General features: G+C 38.4%; 1 long non-coding RNA gene across 1 annotated transcript; it reads right to left on the reverse strand.

Moving 5' to 3' along the window:
• Nucleotides 1-4,985: 4,985 nt before the first annotated feature.
• On the reverse strand, nt 4,986-23,484 carry LOC126481104 (uncharacterized). The gene is made up of 3 exons (XR_007587514.1): nt 23,360-23,484; nt 22,911-23,009; nt 4,986-5,802 (listed from the first exon to the last, which is right to left on the reverse strand). It is a non-coding gene; the product is annotated as an uncharacterized LOC126481104 (long non-coding RNA).
• Between the last annotated feature and the right edge of the window lie 413 nt (nt 23,485-23,897).

Genomic DNA, 23,897 nt, shown 5'->3' on the forward strand with positions numbered 1-23,897 from the left:
AGCTAGTAAGCCACTACTGCTCTTACTACCCATCCCACTGTCGCAGAGGTTTTTTTCCCACGGCACGTGCCATGGCACTTTTTTCCCTCTGCTCTTCAAATCGCTACCCTCACTCGCGTTTCGTCCACTATCTATCACCTGATGGACCGTGTTAATGCGTAGTCTTAGCCAGACGCACGGACAACTACACAGCCCAGCATCCTGTGATCCACTTACTAGATAACTAACATGTTTACGGAGGTGACAGTAGAACTTTTGGTTTGGTCACCACGTTGGTGCGGGCGTGGAGGGGCCCCATCTCTAAACTCAGCCAGCAGTGTAACATCGCGCGCGTCTCAGGACATATCGCCTCAGACAGCGTATTGACTTTCGTGTTTCTATTCCAGTGGACGTGGTGGTGGTGGTGGTTAGTGTTTAACGTCCCGTCGACAACGAGGTCATTAGAGACGGAGCGCAAGCTCGGGTTAGGGAAGGATTGGGAAGGAAATCGGCCGTGCCCTTTTTTAAAGGAACCATCCCGGCATTTGCCTGAAACGATTTAGGGAAATCACGGAAAACCTAAATCATGATGGCCGGACGCGGGATTGAACCGTCGTCCTCCCGAATGCGAGTCCAGTGTCTAACCACTGCGCCACCTCGCTCGGTGTCTTGTTTGGTTCGTTACTCTGTTGTCTGTTCTTGTTGTGTCGTAACGTCCTTCGTTGGTCGTGTCCGTTCCCTCGCGGTGTGTTGTTGTTCGCGGGCCGCTCCGCGGGTCCTGCCGCGTTGCCGTCACTACTACCCTGTGACCGTTCCGGTCGCCGTTACGACATAATATGGTGACTAGGGCCTCCCGTCGAGTAGACCGTTCGCCGGGTGCAAGTCTTTCGATTTGACGCCATTTCGGCGACTTGTACGTCGATGGGGATGAAATGATGATGATTAGGGCAACACAACACCTAGTCCCTGAGCGGAGAAACTCTCCGAATGGTAAAATGCTATCATTTAAAGTTCACTGTCGGTATAACAAATATTCACTCGAAAAGAAGACAAAATTTTAGTAAGTCCGACCCGACTAATTTTCACATTCTACCAGTCACAGACCCACAACTATTCGCGAGTTAAACATTCAATCGTTTCAGTGGACTTCTCTGTAAGAGGTGCTCGCCAAAATATTCCGTACAGGGCACGAAACACGCCAAGCGGAGTTGTTACTACGACCAGAAAGTTCACACGCTCATATCTTTCAAACTATTTAATTTAGAAACACCAAACTTTCATTAAAATGTTCGTAACTCCAGTCGCTCCAGTCATGATATGTTAGAACAGAAAATAGCTCACTATTTCCTCACCTTACAGAGTATTTTTAAGGAGCGATCTGACATCGTGTTATCCGCAGACTGGCTAGCAGGCGACTGCTCTCGAGGTACTCTCCCATATGCCCGCTCCTCTTTTCGCGCGAGAATAGCTTAATTCTAATTGGCTGTTGATCCAAACGACCAATCAGAACGTTCCTTCCACATCATTCTCGCGGGAAATCTTGCCTTATCCAATCAATAATTTGATAGTAATTAATGTCAGCAAAACTTCAAACTCTTGTATTTTGTTTAATCAAAATAAACGAAGTGCAAAATATTCTTCAAATTGATAAATAAACTTATTCCGCCTCTAACTTCCATTCTGCCTACTTTTATACAAAAGCAAGCACACACCGACATACATCACCTGAATCGTGGTTGCAACATAACTTTCCCATGGTTCGTTTGTACAAGGTTTTAGGTAAAATGAAATGAATTTTAACGTATGTCCCACATACACTCTCCCAATCATTCTCACGGACTCACACGACAAAATACAATCAAATAATAATTTTGACCGATTTACGTATTATGTAATGCACAGTGACTAAAGTTTTAAAAATAAAATTCCAGTTAATTTTTTTTATGCACTGATAACTTTGGAATGGCTTCAAATGATAATGAAAGTCAATATGTTATTGTTCCTAACTTGGTTTTAAAAAACAAGCATAGATTTTAGGACTTTTAGTAGTTCTCTTTATCTCCAGACGACAATAAACAAAAATCTGAAATGTTGACAACTTCATTCCATTAATAACAAAAGGCTGTGTACCAAATTTGAACAAAATCAGATAATAACTAATATGGATTATTTAGATTCGTAGAGGATATGAATCTTCGTATCGACTGACTGTTACGCTAGGCGGCTCTCACGGTAGGCAGCGTCAGCTGTGCTGTGAGCAAAGCGAAAACATAGCCATCCTGCACCCACCGCACTAGACGACTGCGTGCCTTACTGCAACGAATGTCATCTCGTAATAACTTGCTGCATTAAAGGTGGAGCACAGTCTGATGGCGGCGGCCGTGAAGCAATTCCGCCGGCGATGGTCCATTTCGCGGGTGCGAACGATAGGAGGCGCGAAAAACAGTTGCAGTGCTTGATCCCTGGTGTGTGCGGAGAGAAATTTGACCATCTGCTGCATGAAGTTTCTGACAAAACATTCTGCTTCGCAGTTTGGCTGGATGGAACGGTGCACTAGTTAGATGCTGTATGCCATTGCGTTCATAGAAAGTTTCAAATTCATTTGACGTGAAATGAGGTCAGTTGTCTGACACTGTGACCTCAGGTAAGCCTTCAAGGAAAAAAATAGAGGACAACACCTGACTTGTGCTACGTGACGCTGTCGAGTACATTGACACAGCAAAAGGGAACTTGTTATATGAGTCAGCCACAATCAACCAACGAGTATTCCATAAACGTCCCGTAAAGTCTATGTGGACACATTGCCATGGTGATTGCGGCTTAGGCTAAGCAGAGAATTTTTGCGGCGGAGCTGTCTGATTTGCCGCACATGCGTGACACAATGGCGTCATCTGTTCTATTTAGGTGTCCATACCCAAGTACAGTGTCGATGTGCTGTTTCGTACGAACAATCCCCCAGTGTCCTTGATGAAGTAACTGCAGCACTTCTTTTTGCAAAGCTTTAGGGATCAACACATGTGACTGTCCACTGTTATTTTGAACAAGAATCACACCTTTCTGTACCGAGAGGCTATGCCGACGGGCAAAGCATCGGCGCACTACAGAGTTCTGGAAGCTATGCAAGGAACGAGGCCAAGATGTGCGAATGTATGTTAGCAAAATGTTCAGATCTTAATCAGCGTCCGTGGTCAGCGGAGGAGGCTGAAGCAGTTCAGAATCTTGAGCATCGATGTGACAACAAGACGCAGCAGAAACGTCAACGTCTGTATCAGGACCAATCGGAAAACGTGAAAGTGCGTCCGCATTACCATGTTGAGCCGTCGGACGATACACAATCTCGTACTGGTACTGAGACAACAACAAAGTACATTTTTGCAATTTTTGGGCAGTTCATACAGGAATCGTTTACGTCGGATGAAACAAGGACTGCAAAGGCTTGTGATCCGTTACTAAGTAGAATTTTCTGCCATACAAATACTACTGGAATTTGGTGACACCATACACAATAGCCAAAGCCTCTTTCTCTATTTGTGAATAGTTACACCGAGCTTTCGACAACACTTTTGATGCGAAAACAATAGGCCTCTATTCATCACCAATTCTGTGCAAAAGCACTACAACCGATTCCGTAAGAGGAAGCGTCAAGTCGCAACACAACTCGTTTGTCAAGATAAAAGTGAACTAAAAGTCGATCACTGAGCAATGCATCCTTAAGTTTTTGAAAAGCTACTTGTCACTCATCTGTCCAAACAAAGGGGACATTCTTGCGATGCAATGGAGCCGTTATTTGCGCAGCATTCGGTATGAACCGAATATAATATTTCATTTCCCTAAGACTGACTGCAATTCTGTGACATTGCGAGGAACTGGCAAATCTCGTATGGCAACAAATGTGACAGAAGACGATGTACGCCGTGACTGCTTATGACATGACCAAGACACTCAACTCAGGACTTAAAAAAATCACACTTGTGCAGTGTGCACTTTAGTCCTGCAACAAATAACACACGAAACAAAGCACGTAAATTTGCAATATGTTATTCAGGTGAACGACCTGCTACGACAATATCGTCCAAATACTTTGAACAATTTGGTACTTGTGCAGTCAGCTGTTCCAAATACCGTTGGAAAACAGCTGGTGTGGAAGCACTGCTGAAAGGCAAAGGCAGATATTTAAACAAACCCAAATGAGTTTTCACTACACACACTTTTTGAGATTCTTCATCGAGTGGTATTTTAAGATACTCATCACACAAACCAATTTTTGAAAAATAGTGTCTTGAGCCTAATCTGTACATGAGATCCTCTGGGTGTGGCAATGGATAAGTATCAACCACAGTTTGCAGGTTGACTGTAGACTTAAAGTCAACACAGAGGCGAATGCAACCTGAAGGTTTGGGGAACAAAATTAGTGGACTTGCTCACTGACTAGCTGATAAGAGAGTAATAACTCCGCTATCTTGCAATTCTTTAGTTGCTTCCACTTGGCGATTTCGTCGCCGCGATTCAGCCGCGCGATTCGGTCGCTGCAATGCACGAGTATCGCGCTGCTGAACCGTGCGACTGAGTCGCCAGGCACGCGGCTCAACCGCGCGGCAGCAGCTCTGTGGTGGGAGCTGTCTGTGTGCACGTGCCAGCCAGTTCTGAAATGGACTCTGACGAGGAAGTGTTGCTTTTCGCTCTGTTGTTGTAAAGGAAATACAGACGCCGCCGACGTCAAAGAAAATACTGGATTCATCCTCTACTGCATACTCGAGAGAAACACGGACATTTTTTCACAATTTATTGCAAATTAAGAGAAAACCCTGCAAAATTCATGAACTATTTCAGAATGTCTGTGACTTCTTTTGATGAATTATGTGCTATGCTGAGGCCAAATTTCACAAAGCAAAATACGCAAATGAGGAACATATTTCACCAGAGGAAAGAATAATGATTACTTTAAGGCAAAGAAAATGCTTATTTTACATATACTTTTATTTTTAAATATTAATTTGCTCCAATTTAATAATTTGCTTATTTTACATATTTCCTCATTTTACATATTTGCTTATTTTACATATTTGCTTATTTTATATATTTCCTTATTTTACGTATTTGCTTATTTTCCATATACCTTTATTTTTAAATATTAATTGCTCCAATTTAATAATTTGCTCCAATGTGTAATATTAAAATACAGTAAGCCAAACCTGGGATATTTCGCTACCCAGAGAATAAGTCAGTGACCACTGATGAATCAGATGATACAGGTGAAAATGTGGCATCACGGTTTGATGTACATGGGCTTGGATTATATGCAGGTACAGCTATGGGTGAATTTGAGTATACAGGCATTGGTATTTGTGAAGTGAACTGAAAATTATAGTTGTCTAGTGAACTTTAAGACCTGCTGTACTTCCTTAAAACTGACATTATTTCAAATTTAGCGTCCATTTTCAAATGCTGTGGCACAGATTTCAAATTATCTAATAATGATAGTAGAAAATGTTCGTCAGGGTCATCTGCTTCGGCCATTGACGCGTTTTTTTTTTTCTTGATGTTTGCTGCAAGCACCTGAAATAATTTCTCCTCGTCTGTCATCTTTTGTCTCTTACGGGAATTGGAGGCAACTCCACCTGTACATCAGAGATATTTGCCTCATCAGTATGTGCATCAGCTTCTTCCAACTCTGGTGGTTTAGTGGCAGTTACAGGTGATAGGAAATTAAGCATATCGAAATATACATATTTTTTTTGGGGTTTCTGCAGGAAACCACTTTTTGAGGCTTTTCTCTTGTTGAGTTCTCTTGTGTAACAGTCCACTTCTTCTGTAACTGTGTTGCTGAAAAAAACAAAACTCTCTGATTTCGGGTACCTTGCTACAGGCTGTACATTCACAGAGCTACATTATTCCTTCAAATGTGGCATTTCAACTATATCAAAAATCGTGCGAGACACTTGACAGGAGATATGGGATAATCTACAAAGCGTATGCATGCCACCTGCATCAGAAGAAGGTTGGATTAATACAGCACAAAAATTTAAAGTGTATGCTGATTTTCCGCACTGTCTTGGCGCAATTGATGGAAAGAATGTAAGACTTGTTAAACCTGAACACAGTGATTCTTTATACCATAATGACAAACACTTTTTCTCAGTAGTGTTACTAGCAGTTTGTGACGCTAATTATTACTTTACATTCATAGACGTGGGTTCATATGGCAAAAGTGGGGACTCACAAATTTACAAAAACAGTGAGCGTTACAAAAGAATGAAGGACAATAATTTAAATTTGCCAGAGCCTCGACTTTTGACTGACTCGGGTGAGCCTCTTCCATTCTGCTTTGTTGGAGATGAACCATTTGCACTTGAAGTAAACATGCAACGTCCGTACAGTGGAAAAAATTTAACAGAGAAAGGAAAGGTTTATAATTACCGGTTATCGAGGGCACGACGTTACACTGAGTGCACTTTTGGAATCCTATCCAACAAATGGCGATTTTTTCATCGCCCTTTAAATGTGAATTAGGACTTCTGTGCAGTAATAATTCAAGCATGTTGCGTTCTGCACAACTTCGTTCGCAAAAGAGATTTGTTCAAACTGGATGAAACTTTAGAAATAATTGGGTTGGATGATGTACAGAGCACCACGCCTGTAAGAAGCCACTATTCTGCGAGTGTACAAGACAAATTTGCTGATTATTTTGTCAGCAGTGAAGATGCTTTTACTTGGCAAATGAGCAAGATATAAAATGAATTCCAATTTTTATAAAAAACAGTCTAGAGTGTAAACTTTTTAATTTATTAGCAACTAGTTTCAATCCATAGGTGGATCATCTCCAGCCATTACCACAGTTGGCGTGGAGCGGAGCAGGTGCTATGGATGCCTCAAGGTGCTGTTACTGCTTATGAAAATCGAAACAAAGTTTGCTCTCTAGACTGTTTCTTATAAAAAATCTAAGAGGAAAAGAGCGCTGTTTACCCAAAATGTTCCCAAAAATATAAGATGTATTCTAATGAGAAATAAACAGAATAATACATACCACTTTCGTTTTTCTCCAATACTGTTTTATTTTCGAAGTCAGGAACAAATTTCTTACTCATCTCCTCCCAAGCATTACGTTTTTCGATCTTATTACTGTAATCCTTCTTTCTTGAATCCCAAATTACAGGGCGACATTCTACTTCAATGATGAAAAGCTCCACGTCGAAAGTCATTTTTGTAGCAAAAATAGCACAATAGCACGCTAGTCGACAATCGCACTGGGGAGGCGAGGCGTCAGCTGTTTACCCCCTCACCAGCTGCGCAGCCACGCTGTCAGATCGCCGCGTGTGCAAGAGTCAAACGCGGCTGAATCGCCGCGATTAGTCGCGGGGACCGGCGGGCGCACAGCGGGCGCGCGGTCAAATCGCCAGTGTGAAATGCCTTATGGGAACTGCGTGTTAAAGGACGGACAGGGTTCCTCCTAGCGGGCAAGTCGTGCGACCAAATCGCCAGTGTGTAAGGGACCTTTAAGTTCAGCCACGACTTTGCCCTGTAATGCAATGGGAACAGATCTGGCCCGGCAAAATTTCGGCTGAGCATTGTCTTTGAGAGTAATATGTGTGACAGAATTGTTAGCCTTGCCTAAACCTTCAGAAAAGAGTTCGGAGAATTCTTTTAGCAAGCTAGCTACACTGTCTTTTGCTTTGATGCAGACACTGACAATGTTAAAGTCAAACAAATCAAATGAATCAAGACCAAATATGTTCGCCAAATTATATGCCTTGTGCAGTGTCGACAAGTTCCATACAACTGCATACCACTGGCAGAGCAACAGACTTGTTCAACATTGACACTGTACACTTAAAGCGGCTATCATATGCCACGGCAGCTCCTGGTCAGAGGCCCTACTGTCGGTCTTAACATGGAATCTGCTCAGATCACAAAGACGACCTGAATGACTCCCTCACTGGTATCCTCTATCACAAGTATCTAGTGCTACTAACAGAATTCAACGAGGACACTGAACTCCCATCTCAGGAAGAGATTCCTACTCTAGTTGAGCACATCCACTTGCATATCGCTACTATATGCATGCCAGCCCCGTGTCCTCACACCATGCCACAGGTGTTCGTACATAGTGATCTGGCACATGACGAGTTTGTCATGCTGCATGATGATATAGTCTGTGTGGCATTTGAATCTCTGTACTTCAGTCTGCATAGCAGCCGAGCAAATAATACAATGGACATCCTTCTCAGAGGAAAATAACAAACAGTTTCTATCAACAGGGTGAAACCAGCTAGGACACTGAACGAGTACCCCCCCTACAACCCCAGATTCAACTCAGGAACAGACACATGAAGAGGTTCTTGCTGCAAGCAATGATGACTCTATCCAGTCTTCTACCCCTCCCACTGCACAATGCAACACAAATATGGCAGAGATAAATCAGGCTACACGATTCCCCTGTGTCCTCCTGGCCTTTACAGTCGGCCTCTCGGATTTCAGCGTCATAGACTTCTCTATCCACCTCCACAACAGCACAATCTTCATGTTAACCACTCCCCTTCAGCCTTATGACGACTTGTCTACCACCGACATTATCCTCAATCATGCCTTTCAGATGCAGGGTGACACCGATGAGGACAACTTACAGACACTGTCAACGAGGATGGCAGTATGTCTATTACTGTCACACTACTTCCACCCCAGTACTGCTAAGCACGCCCACCAGAGGTCTTCCTTCCCTGCAAAGGCCGATGCCTGCACCCCTCCTTGTTGGCTACAGGACTAACATCCACATCTCCAACTTCAGCTAAAATCCACATCTCCAACTTCACCCAGTCTCCAAGAAGTGGTTTGCAGTCATGCCTCCCTCAGGGACTGGCCATGACACAGCTCACCATGCAACATTGCACAGTGGTCCCATTAATGTCGTCTGAGCATCCAATGCCTCCACATGCCTTCCCATCAATTTTGTGTGTACTTCCTCTTCCCCATGATCCGCACTGCCAGGGGTGGGGAGGGAGGGGAGGGAGAGGAGCGGTGGGGCGTCTGTGACGACTATCAATAACAAAACAAACCACTCCTATGATGAGCTAGATCTTTGACTTCAGTCTCTGTTCTCATGTGTTAATTTTGTCATGTGCTCCTGTTTACATGTTACTTTTCTTTGACAGTAAAGTAATTCTATATCTAAAGTGATGTCTTCTCATATCTTCATCGAGCATAGAGTGAGATAATCCGCAATGTATCCAGGGTTGTAAGTTCTGTAGTCCTGACATTATTGCCTTCTCAATTTATATAAAGGGCAGTACACAACACAACCAATTTTCATCATGCTGTCAGTATAATCTTGTCGCCAACCACCAGCATTAACAGGTCCTCAGTTCTTTATATTGACCCTCACCAGTCACTGTAAGCTTAAATTTGGTAACACTACACCGTTTCTGGCATAAACATCATCATTGCTACCAAATTTTTCATGCCCATAGCCAATTCAAAGTTGGATATATTATTTCTTTGTTTTATCTTTCAAACCAGGAACTTACTCAAGACCTATGTTAGCCAATAGTTTTTAATCACTGCCTTCATTTAATTTGTAATCTGAAGTAATGCATGAGTTGTCTTATACCTTTATAAATCTGAGATGGTCAGTTTTGCAAACATCGCTATCAGTTGTTCAAAGAATGTAACACAACTCAGTTGCATAACTGAGGTTGGAATTCGAACTACTATTTGCAGATTTAATAATCACATCACAGTCTTCCTTGCCAGTACCTGGTATCTTTCCCCATATAATTCTGACCACAGATGACATTGGCAGGTGTTTACTTGCTTTAAAAATAATGGTTTCATGGTAGTCATAAGTAAGGGAGTTCAGTGCTAGTACTGACATTCCTCTTCTATGACTACCATCTAATGAAAAGAATGTTATAACGTTCTTAATCTTGCATTCTTTAGCCTTATCTTGTATTTTCTGTCATGTACTGTCAGATTCCTGTCGAATCTGTAGGGCTGTATGTATACTTTTACTCACAATATCTAAAGCATTGTAATTACTGGACATGTTTAGAGTGCAACCATCAGCCCTTTAACCTTTCCGGAGCCTATCTTGAACTTGGTTGTAATCCACACATCTGTTTCAATCCTAACACTACTGTTAAAAACTGTAGCTTAGAGCCATGTTCCTACAGGAAATTTGCACAAGCATCCCCAAATATATTCTTCAGAGGCCAGTAGGTATTTCCATCTGCACATTCAGAATTTCCCCAGGCACAGTTTTCAAGATAGTGTCAACTGAAGTGATTTTTGGATGCAATAATGTTGTTGTGTGCCCCCCCGCCCCCATGAATCATGGACCTTGACGTTGGTGGGTAGGCTTGCGTGCCTCAATGATACAGATAGCTGTACCGTAGGTGCAACCACAATGGAGGGGTATCTGTTGAGAGGCCAGACAAACGTGTGGTTCCTGAAGAAGGGCAGCAGCCTTTTCAGTAGTTGAAGGGACAACAGTCTGGATGACTGACTGATCTGGCCTTGTAACACTAACCAAAATGGCCTTGCTGTTCTGGTACTGCGAGCGGCTGAAAGCAAGGGGAAACTACAGCCGGAATTTTTCCCAAGGGCATGCAGCTTTACTGTATGATTTAATGATGATGGCATCCTCTTGGGTAAAATATTCCGGAGGTAAAATAGTCCCCCATTCGGATCTCTGGGCGGGGACTACTCAAGAGGACATTGTTATCAGGAGAAAGAAAACTAGCATTCTACGGATCAGAGTGTGGAATGTCAGATCCCTTAATCGGGCAGGTAGGTTAGAAAATTTAAAAAGGGAAATGGATAGGTTCAAGTTAGATATAGTGGGAATTAGTGAAGTTTGGTGGCAGGAGGAACAAGACTTTTGGTCAGGTGATTACAGGGTTATAAATACAAAATCAAATAGGGGTAATGCAGGAGTAGGTTTAATAATGAATAAAAAAATAGGAGTCTGGGTAAGCTACTACAAACAGCATAATGAACGCATTATTGTGGCCAAGATAGACACGAAGCCCACATCTACTACAGTAGTACAAGTTTATATGCCAACTAGCTCTGCAGATGATGAAGAAATTGATGAAATGTATGATGAGATAAAAGAAATTATTCAGGTAGCGAAGGGAGACGAAAATTTAATAGTCATAATTGACTGAAATTCGAGAGTAGGAAAAGGGAGAGAAGGAAACATAGTAGGTGAATATGGATTGGGGCTAAGAAATGAAAGAGGAAGCCGTCTGGGGGAATTTTGGGCAGAGCATAACTTAATCATAGCTAACACTTGGTTCAAGAATCATGAAAGAAGGTTGTATACGTGGAAGAAGCCTGGAGATACTAAAAGGTATCAGATAGATTATATAATGGTAGGACAGAGATTTAGGACCAGGTTTTAAATTGTAAGACATTTCCAGGGGCAGAAGTGTACTCTGACGACAATCTATTGGTTATGAACTGTAGATTAAAACTGAAGAAACTGCAGAAAGGTGGGAAATTAAGGAGATGGGACCTGGATAAACTGAAAGAACCAGAGGTTGTAGAGAGCTTCAGGGAGAGCATAAGGGAACAATTGACAGGAATGGGGGCAAGAAACACAGTAGAAGAAGAATGGGTAGCTTTGAGGGATGAAATAGTGAAGGCAGCAGAGGATCAAATAGGTAAAAAGACGAGGGCTAGTAGAAACCCTTGGGTAACGGAAGAAATATTGAATTTAATTGATGAAAGGAGAAAATATAAAAATGCAGTAAATGAAGTAGGCAAAAAGGAATACAAACGTCTCAAAAATGATATTGACAGGAAGTGCAAAATGGCTAAGAAGGGATGGCTAGGGGACAAATGTAAGGATGTAGAGGCTTATCTCACTAGGGTAAGATAGATACTGCCTACAGGAAAATTAAAGAGACCTTTGGAGAAAGGAGAACGACTTGCATGAATATCAAGAGCTCTGATGGAAACCCAGTTCTAAGCAAAGAAGGGAAAGCAGAAAGGTGGAAGGAGTATATAGAGGGTCTATACAAGGGCGATGTACTTGAGGACAATATTATGGAAATGGAAGAGGATGTAGATGAAGATGAAATGGGAGATATGATACTGCATGAAGAGTTTGACAGAGCACTGAAACACCTGAGTCTAAACAAGGCCCCCAGAGTAGACAACATTCCATTAGAACTACTGACAGCATTGGGAGAGCCAGTCCTGACAAAATTCTGCCATCTGGTGAGCAACATATATGAGACAGGCGAAATTCCCTCAGACTTCAAGAAGAATATAACTATTCCAATCCCAAAGAAAGCAGGTGTCGACAGATGTGAAAATTACCGAACTATCAGTTTAATAAGTCACAGCTGGAAAATACTAAAACGAATTTTTTACAGACGAATGTAAAAACTGATAGAAGTCGACCTCGGGGAAGATCAGTTTGGATTCCATTGAAATGTTGGAACACGTGAGGCAATACTGACCCTACGACTTATCTTAGAAGAAAGATTAAGGAAAGGCAAACCTACGTTTCTAGCATTTGTAGACTTAGAGAAAGCTTTTGACAATGTTGATTGGAATACTCTCTTTCAAATTCTGAAGGTGGCAGGGGTAAAATACAGGGAGCGAAAGGCTATTTACAATTTGTACAGAAACCAGATGGCAGTTATGAGAGTCGAGGGGTATGAAAGGGAAGCAGTGGTTGGGAAGGGAGTGAGACTGGGTTGTAGCCTCTCCCCGATGTTGTTCAATCTGTATATTGAGCAAGCAATAAAGGAAACAAAAGGAAAGTTCGGAGTAGGTATTAAAATCCATGGAGAAGAAATAAAATCTTTGAGATTCGCTGATGACATTGTAATTCTGTCAGAGACAGCAAAGGACTTGGAAGAGCAGTTGAACAGAATGGACAGTGTCTTGAAAGGAGGGTATAAGATGAACATCAACAAAACCAAAACGAGGATAATGGAATGCTGTCGAATTAAGTCGGGTGATACTGAGGGAATTAGATTAGTAAATGAGATACTTAAAGTAGTAAAGGAGTTTTGCTATTTGGGGAGCAAAATAACTGATGATGGTCGAAGTAGAGAGGATATAAAATTCAGACTGGCAATGGCAAGGAAAGCGTTTCTGAAGAAGAGAAATTTGTTAACATCGAGTATAGATTTAAATGTCAGGAAGTCGTTTCTGAAAGTATTTTTATGAAGTGTAGCCATGTATGGAAGTGAAACGTGGATGATAAATAGATTAGACAAGAAGAGAATAGAAGCTTTCGAAATGTGGTGCTACAGAAGAATGCTGAAGATTAGATGGGTAGATCACATAACTAATGAGGATGTATTGAATAGAATTGGGGAGAAGAGGAGCTTGTGGCACAACTTGACGAGAAGAAGGGATCGGTTGGTCGGACATGTTCTGAGACATCAAGGAATCACCGGTTTGGTATTGGAGGGCAATGTGGAAGGTAAAAATCGTAGAGGGAGACCAAGAGATGAATACACTAAGCAGATTCAGAATGATGTAGGCTACAGTAGGTACTGGGAGATGAAGAAGCTTGCACAGGATAGAGTAGCATGGAGAGTTGCATCAAACCAGTCTCAGGACTGAAGACCACAACAAAAACAACAACAATGTTGTTGTACAGGTTTTAGCTCGAGAGATTATAGGAATATCAACAAAGAGAACTCATATCTTAGTCTGGATATAAAACTAGATTCCTCTTCGAAATCTCTTGTGTGTTTCAAACAAGCTAAAAGAGTTTATTGGCAAGGAATGAAGTAATGGTTGCAAATCAGTTTTGAATGAGAAAACTAATTTGTGTTTATTTGTCTATACAAAAGATGTGTTAAGTTTAAAGTAATGGCTAGATATTTGGCAACTATCATTTTGATATCCTTGTTTCATTAATAAAGGCTGTTTACAATACTGTGAAGGTACTTCCTAAAGTAAGGCTCTCATCTCAACAGTTCTGTTTTATTTTTACTATCAGTCGGTGTTCTGAGAGGCCAGTGATGTTGTAAAAGTAACTATTTCTACACTTAATTTGGTAACAAAACTTTGTACGATGGCGCAGACTAGTTATCACTCATTGATTGCAGCCACTACCAACACTGTTATATTTGTATGGACTTTTATTTTAGATCAAAAGCAGCTTCAAATCTCTTGAATGTAATATATCCTCTCAGTGACTAAAGCAAAACTTTATTATCATTAAAGTAATATCAGATTGCCTTTAATATATTAACATTCCAACAGTAAGTTAACACTGTAAATTACAATACTTTTTGAATATGCTTCATTACTGCAAATGATGTTAAATTACTTCAGTACTACTCTGTGATTAAAGGGAGTTGCTGAAGGCTGGAATAAGAGTCCTATCACACATTTTAATAACATTTTGTCACTTAACAAACTATTTATTTACATAGGTGAATACGAAGTTCATTTTGGCCATGATACTAACCATTCATGAACGAACAAAAATGCAAATGTAGATCTACCTTGCGGCTGTTCTTGAAGCTCTTGGATGGTAATGGTTTGTGGAGTGGAGGTTTATGAATCCGGTAAATTAAACAGCCTTTAAGCTTTGACAGTCATGTCATCTAGCGTTCTCACTTGTAAAAATGAAATGGGGAGGAATGAGATGTCAGCATTAAGGTTTATGGAGAAATGAGTTTTAACACTGGTATTGGTGGGGGACTAGAGGACGCTGAGACGAGGGGAGGGCACGTTGGCGTTATCCGCTAGCATCAAGAGTTAACTTATTCTTGCCACACTCAATCATGTTATGGTAATAGATTATGTGCATGACATTTTCCTTGGATGTTCTTGCGCATAGAGGCTACATACCTGAAAGCAAAAAATTATTTCGGTTTTTTAATACCTAGACCTAGAAAAAGCCTACTTTATGTGCAAATGAGAAGTTAAATTGATGAAATAATTGTTATTAAATAATTTTGTTTGAAAAGTAAAAACATCAGCTCTGTAAAAAGAGAAATATACAGTTCTTTTTTACCGTTTTAGAAAAGAAAGACACAATAGATAAGAAAAAAGTTCCAAGTACTACCTACTAAATATTGTTGTGTGTGTTTCTGTTTCCTCTAGCTAATAAAAGTCGATGATTAGAAATATTTCTATGGTACTTTTCTTACCATTTTACTTAATAGCGGTTTATCACACAAAATTTTGTCAAGAACATTCGTTATGAAATTTAATTTCATCATTAACTAACTTCACCATTGTTATTTTCTTAATTCTAGAACAATTTTCCAACTTTTTGTATCACAGATGATTTCTTTTGACCTAGAGTCACTATTCAGTACTGGTGTAAAGGATGTGTCATCGTGTCAACGATCCACCTGTTGTGTGCATAGACCATAAATAACATAAACTGCCACGCCCCTATCTCTTCCCTGTTTAGTTTTGAAACCAACATCGAAGTCACATGTTTTGGTCAGAAAACAGAAATTCCATCATTAAGATCTATGTGAAGCAGAGCTGACAGTTACAGTTCTCCACATTTACAGCTGAAACCAAATATTGACTTTAACAACAAATCAATAATTTGTATTGCTGTTCCACATGCAGTACAATGGTTATTACAATTTCCGCGAAATTCCTAATATTAATGCAGCATTACCGTTTACACATGCGTTCTGGTGAAACATACTGACAGTTCTGTTTTCAAGCAACAGTATTAGAGTTTTTCAGTGAATTCCTGTTTTTGTTATACTGTGAGACCTTATGTTCACTGCCTCACAGGAGTAGAAGACAAAATATCAATATGGCAAAGAGCATTAGTTTTCAGAAGATTCCTCAAAAATACATGTGAAATGTTTCATTATGCTTTCATAAGACATGAAATCCGTTTCCCCAAAATAAGCATTGATATTTTATGAGTTTTGCTTAATCCAATATAGATACCAAAACAATGTATATCATAAAATATTAGAAAACGTCGATTATAGAGGTATTAATGTTTGTCGTTTTAAAATCATTAGTCTGTCATAGAGTTTTACATCTATGAACCAACATACATCGTAGCTCTCAACTCATGGAAATACCTCTGCACGGATTTTGAAATAGTGCACTTTCACAACTCGGATTTTCGTCACATTGTCTGACTTTTAGGATGTAAAACAATACTTCTCTGAGCATATATGGATGTCATTACTTCTGTTTCTAGTACAAAGCACAAAATTCGATCTGAGACAAAATCCAATTAAGAAGGAGAGCATTCAGGGTTGAAGAGGAGTCACATTAAGAAGAGTTACACTAAGAATTTGCAAATAATTTGTAGGCCTTAATCTGTACTGGTATTAAAAGTAATCAACCTGCTGTTGTATTGCTCAGCATTATTCATGCTTACACCAGCTAAATTTAATCAAGGAAATTAAAAAGAAAGATGCTACTCTGAAAAAGTTGCTGCCTCCACAGTTATACTAGATACTTACTGTTTATCTCCTACTGATAGCTTAATATTTACTTGATTATACCCAAAAAAATAGCTGTTTCCATTTATAAATTCCTGTTTTACATACAGCTTTTCAGTGTGCTCTCTTACCTGCCATGTAATTAACAGAATATTTTTAATTTTTTTGTCTAGATCTTAAAACAAATCCTAGAAATAGAATTTCTTTTAAATTGGTAGGAATTCCCAATTTCTTGCTTTACATTAGACAGGAGCTTGATGAATACCATACCTTTGTAGCAGAATCTATAACTCCACTCTCAACACCGGGCAAAAAGCCGAAGTTCATATGAAAGTTATGTAGTATGTCATACATTGTGATTATGTACTTCACAGTTCATCTGAAGCTTGTTTTTGCTCGCTTTGAGAAGAACCATAAATGAGTACTTATATTTGGATCTGAGTGAAGAATTCCAAAGGTCTTAAAAAGCATGCTACACACAATAATCTCGCTGTTAACTTCAGGTGGAAAAACATTTGATTCATTTTAAGTGCTCTGGCTCAGAGGATAATTTATTATTAGTTACACAGACTCTATTTACCACGATCATTATCAGTGTCATAGAAATGCATTAACTTCTTTAGGACCTGCAATAGGCTATATGATTTATGCTACAAAATAAATGCTTCTGCCTTCTCTGGTACGTTGCTAGGGGGAAAATGGTTTCTGGTGACTGAAATTCTAGTCTTCCTGGCCTGGTGCCAAAAACCTCAACAGATTTCTTAGGTCAGAAGCGAACGAGGCAGAAAAATGAAAGAACGAGCGTTTAATTTACGACTACTGGTGTAATTGAAAACCATTATTTATGGAGAATTTATGCCCTTGTATTGTGGAAATTTATTATTGTACCACTTAGCACAGATCTTTTAGAATAAACTTTATTTAATACAATTTCTTGTTGCTGTGGAAACACTGTATGAGGTGGAAGAAGGAAATATTATTCAGGTCATCTTAAAAGTTAAGATAACACAGTACTAAGACATAGTATTCTTGGAAACTGATATTCTGAGTTACATAACAAAACAAATATAAGTTATTAATTTCTTACTTGTTGGCAATAGAGTTTAAGAAAGATACAGAATGGCGCTCAGCTTCACTAATTTATTACACACAAACATTCACAAAAACTACAGCTCACGTGAAGGTAACTTGATTTATGCAGCTGTAGTTGCCACCACATGTATACATGATCCTAATTTCAAAACCAAAACAAAATCTTTGGTTGTTAAACAAAACTATTCTCCTGTTGAAATTCCTAATCAGAGCATGTTGTAGATACTCACTGCAGAGTCTCACTTCATGATGCAGCATTGATTTAAAATATTCAACAAGTGCAACTTTTTTCAATAGATGTATCTCATTATCAATGGGAGGACTGTTTGAAAAATATTGATTCAGATGAAGAATAACATCATTCCTTATGTCCCAAAAAGCTGAGGTAATTGATTTTTTCAAACGGTTTTCTACACTAAAAATGGACATTTTCATCACTGGATACAATAGACAAGCCACCTCCCTTTTTCCATTCAAGATATTCCCACCCCCAAACGTTAGATTGTAGTGGAATTCGCCAAAAGTAGAACTCCAATTTTTGTTCAGTTATTTAGTCAAATACAAAGTGAAATAAACTCGATGAGATAAATAAAGAAATAATTATTATTTTAGCGTTGTGCAACTTTTAAAGAGATAGATAATGTTGGGTTACAAATGTACATAAATATACAGTATATACACAAAAAAGATCGATTCATAAAAGTTAAAATGGCTATAAATTATAATACATTTCCAATAAAGTACAATATCTAAGCTAAAACAATATGAACCAAGTGTCATACATTAACAATGTTCAAGAATTTATAGTACACTCTCCAAACAATTATCACTATGCTGTCACATTTCCACATTCCTAAAATTCATTAATGTAGTAAAAAGGATTAATGAAAACCAACTGCACACTCTACACTTAAATAAGTCAAATTGAGCTTCTACCTATTCTAGAAGCAGCAGTGATCATTTTTATACTTACCACTTCATAGCTGTACAGTGATTTAGATAGTCTACGTTAAGATATTGATAAAAAATGCTATACAAATAAGTATTGATAATAATGATTATAAAATTTCCAACATTCCAATAACGCTTTCACTTTCTGTTTTTTTTTCCTTCTTTTCTTCCTTTTTAGAAATACTTACCATAAAGCTATGCACAGCACAATACTAACACCTCTTCCTCCTTCTATGCTCAACATTTCACTCATTATGGAGGGATGCAGACTCAGTTTTTCAGGATAGCAAATGGGAAGTTTCCAGAATGAGATTTTCATTCTGCAGCGGAGTGTGCCCTGATATGAAACTTCCTGGCAGATTAAAACTGTGTGCCAGACTGAGACTCAAACTCGGGGCCTTTGCATTTCGCAGAGTGCTAGTTCTGCAAGGTTCGTAGGAGAGCTTCTGTAAAGTTTGGAAGGTAGGAAACGAGGTACTGGCAGAAGCTGTGAGGATGGGGTGTGAGTCATGCTTGGGTAGCTCAGTTGGTAGAGCACTTGCCCACGAACGGCAAAGGCCCGAGTTCGAGTCTCGGTCCGGCACACAGTTTTAATCTGCCAGGAAGTTTCAAATGGGAAGTTGCATTACAGAAAATGGCCCAGAGATCACAGTGTGTATTTTGTGTGTGTGTGTGTGTGTGTGTGTGTGTGTGTGTGTGTGTGTGTAGTGAATGAAGCGTTATGAAACAATGTGTGTATAGTGTGTGCAATGACTGATAGTGAGATATGAGTGAACAATGTGGCATTACATTATTTAATAAGTTATTTGTAAAAAAAGTATTGTATACCAGGAGTAAATCTAATGATTGTCTCTAACTAGAAGTCTGTAAATGTATGTGTATACTTATTTTAAATTGATCTAAATTTGTAAATACTTTGACATATCCTATATTCTTGTAAAAAGAGATCTACAGATGAATAAAGCTACTACTACTACAGTATGCCTATGTCTACATTAAGATATGGCAGTATGTCTATTATTTATAGCGCCATAAGAGTGCAACTCCTGTCTAAGTCAGCATTCTGATAAGTTATTCTTCATGTACAAGAGAACAGTCTAAATGTGCAAGTTTATTACGGTTAATATTTTTAGTTCAATAAACAATGGTCTGTAGTAGGGAAGGTTTCCTGAGTTTGTAAATGAGTTTCTTTTGAAGTACCAAAATATTATGAACATGCGTTATATTGTCTCAAAATAAAAGCCCATAGCATACAGTACTGTGGAAAAAAGCAAAAGAAGTTGATCTTATAGAAGGCAAAGATACATGAGTGTTTTTCTTAATTTCTTAACATGTACACCACTCGAGACAACCTTGCACTAACTTATTAAATGCATGAATCCCAAGACAATTTACTACTCATGACAATACCTGAAAACTTAACACTACCTAAACAGACTTCTACTGGCAAATTTCTTAAACTAAATCCAGTTTGCTGAGTTTAACTCTCATTGAGCAAAAATCCATTAGCGCAAAACCAAACCAGATTGTTAGAAGGACTAACCATGAAGTAACAGTTTTGGTCTATTGCAGCAATATGGAGGGCTACAGTCACCTTCTTGGTGCCTACACTCAATACACATCCAGCTGTGGTCAGTGTCTCTATTTTGCTTTCTGTGGTGTTCTTCTCCTTATAAGCACTAATCACTTCTTTAATTAAAAAGACAGTAGATTTGCATTCCTAAAGCCCAGGAAGAACGTTATTGTGTTCCAAATAATCATATAACTGGCAAGAGACGATGAATTCTACAACTTTAGATATAAATAGTGTCAGAGATACTAGGCGATGACTAGAGGGCAATAATTACTCTCTCCTTTCTTATAAGTGTGCAAATTTCTAGTTAATTTTAATGCCTCTGGAAATACACCTTAATTTAAACATTTATTTATACAATAAGTAAGGGGAAATGATACACAACCAACTATCTTTTTTAATATATTACTACAAAGCTCATATATATCTACACTATCAGAAGATGTAAAATTACTTACAATACTTAAAACAACATCTGACGTCAGTTCACAGAAAAAACTGTTTCTCAATGCATAGCTTACATTATAACATTTTATGGTATCAAGATACAGTTTCATAAGGCCTAGCAGTGCTTTCACAAATTTCGTTAACTGACTGTATAGAAAAGTTATTAAATTCAACTCATTATACATCTACAGCCTCTTTTTGCTAGTCTTTGACCACTGAGATTTCTACTTGCCATGTTTTATTGCGTTTATTTCTGAATGACTTTGTACTCAATAAGTTATGTTGTTTGTTAGCCTCATTGATGCATATTTATAATCCTTTTGAGCTCTTAAGTGTCTTGGCTTAGCCATATCTGTTTTCTGGAGTCTATAAAAATCTTAATACATCAACGATATGTTTTCATATTGGCTAGCTGAAAAGTATACCATGCATTCTGATGCCTATGGTTATTTGTGTTACATGTGTTGAGACTAACTTTACATTTGTACTGAGGAAAGTTGGCCTCAAAAGTATTTTAAAAAGATGAAAAAATCATATCAAATACTATATTAGTAGAACAATGACTGTTATTATTAAGGAGATCTTTCCAATTGTAATTATTAAGTAAACTTACTAAATATAGATCCTCACTGCAAAAACTCTTCAGAATTACTAAGAAAGGTTATTAAAAAGTCAAGGAACATGCACATTTCAACAACAGACTTACAGCTATTGAATGTAATGGAACAAGAGACAACCAGCAACAGGACAGGATAACATCACTACTGAACTGAATAAAACAGCTGCAAATGACGAGGTACAGGTAGCATATACATCTAATGATCATTTCTTAAAGATAATAGGAAGTATATAGACAAACAATTGAAGAGTAAAATCACAGAAGTCTGTTGAAACAGTAGCTCTCATAAAATTCACTCATATTGATATATCACCAACTAAATTAAGAAACTTGTACATTCTCTCAAAAATAAAATGTTCTCTGGTTTTCATTATATTTCCAATACAATTTCAAAGATTTGTATTCATATAACAAGAATAGTCTGTCTGGAATATGTAACACATCACTAACTCGAGGCATTTTTCCTGAGAGTCTGAAACCCCCCATAAGAATGGTGATAGGAGAGATGTCAATAGCTACTGACCTGTTTCGCTGCTAACATAGTTTTCCAGAAATTTGGAGAAGCTGATGTATTCTAGAGTACCATCTCACCTTAGCAAAAATAATATTCTCTGTAAATCACAGTTTGGATTTCAGAAGAGTTTCTCTAAGACAATGCTTCTTATATGTTCACCCACCATTTTTTTTACAAACATTAAATAATAAAATAGTTCTTCTTGGTATTTTCTGCGACCTACCTAAGGCAGCTGATTGTATGAATCACAGTTTTCTCCTAGTTAAATTTAAAATCCAACCAAAAGAATGCAGAAAGTTCTTCTTAGTAAATTAAGCAATATAATCTGGGGGACATAAATCTGACTGGGGAGAAATTATGTATGGGGTTCCCCAAGAGGTCCTGGCAGAGGTTCGGATCCTCCCTCAGGCATGGGTGTGTGTGTTTGTCCTTAGGATAATTTAGGTTAAGTAGTGTGTAAGATTAGGGACTGATGACCTTAGCAGTTAAGTCCCATAAGATTTCACACACATTTGAACATTTTTGATTTCTGCTCCCCAAGATTCAGTCTCAGGTCCACTATTGTTCCTCACACATGTAAATGATGTTCTGTAAACAACCCACACATATATACAGAAACAGAAGAAATGGTAAATAATGTTCTTAAAAGTGTGGACTCGTTTCCTGCAAGTGCTCTCGCCCTGAATTTCAAAAAGACACAATGTATTCAGTTCTAGGGGTACTACACCAATGATAAGTGTGATACCTACTGAGGAAATAATAAATAGATTGGAAACATCAAAATTATTGCAGATCCATATTGAAGAAAATTTGAACCAGAAAAGGCGCATTTTGTAACTCCTAAAACAACTTAGTTCACTAACATTTGCACTTAAAATCATTGCAAATATTGGAAAGAGTCAAATCACTTAGTCGATATATTTTGCATATTTTCATTCAGTAATCTCATATGGAATAATGTTCTGGGGTACTCATCTTTAAGAAAGAAAATCTTCATTTCTCAAACATGTGCTGTAAGAATAATGTGTCGTACTTACCCATGATCATGTTGTGGGCATCCATTGAAGGAGTTATGTGCTCTCACTACGGCTTCACAACGTATTTGAACCAGAAAAGGCGCATTTTGTAACTCCTAAAACAACTTAGTTCACTAACATTTGCACTTAAAATCATTGCAAATATTGGAAAGAGTCAAATCACTTAGTCGATATATTTTGCATATTTTCATTCAGTAATCTCATATGGAATAATGTTCTGGGGTACTCATCTTTAAGAAAGAAAATCTTCATTTCTCAAACATGTGCTGTAAGAATAATGTGTCGTACTTACCCATGATCATGTTGTGGGCATCCATTGAAGGAGTTATGTGCTCTCACTACGGCTTCACAACGTATTTATTCTCTAATCAAGTTGTTTGTAAACAGTCCTCTATAGTTCAAGAGGAGCAATGATGTCCATAATTACAATACCACAAGGAAAAACGAGATTCATTAGTTCACATTAAGGTTTTTCTTACAACAAAAAGGGGTGTACGGTGCTGCATTAAAAGATTTTGATCAGTTACCCAGTGACACAAAATGTGTGACATACAGGAAAGTAATATTTGAGAACAAATCGAGAAAGTTTCTCCTTGATGAGTCTTTCTGTTTCATTGAAGAATTTTATTATTGTAATTACCAAAGGGTGGCGGGTAGGAATCACTAACTCATATCTGCATATTCAAAAAATTAATAAAATTAAAAAAATCTTATAAATGTTCAGCATGTAGCCATATTTACAGATTAATTTGCGATGTGAATGTAAAATGACTCGTTCGACATCATTACAATTTATAGTGCAAAATGATCCATAGGTCGTGACTCTTAACTAACTAAGAAACTAACAAACTTCATGTATCGTAGGCCCTACTACATTGGGCTTACAAAGATATGGAACGAGTCAGTTTTTATATGCAGAGTACAATTCCTTTCACAATGGTGTAACATTTATAGTACATCTGAATTCATATCGGTACTGAATTTATTTTTTAAGAGACACTTTACGACCATACAGAGAACCAGATAGAGAGTCTAAGGTAAATAACATTGTTCATAACTAGACTACCGTAAATAATTTTAAAATCATATATTATTTGATTGTATTAATATTATATAATGTTAAATAACAAAAAATATGTAGTTTACTGGCTTATTAAGAAGTAAATTATAAAAATCATTTTCCAGCAGAAATATTTTATATGAGTCTCATTTTTTTGTGATCCATGGCCTTATTTGCAGAGGAAAGGCTTTGAAAACGTCTTTTCCAATGACCAGCCGT

Source organism: Schistocerca serialis, chromosome 5 (genome assembly GCF_023864345.2).
Source record: "Schistocerca serialis cubense isolate TAMUIC-IGC-003099 chromosome 5, iqSchSeri2.2, whole genome shotgun sequence".
NCBI classification, from domain to species: domain Eukaryota; kingdom Metazoa; phylum Arthropoda; class Insecta; order Orthoptera; family Acrididae; genus Schistocerca; species Schistocerca serialis.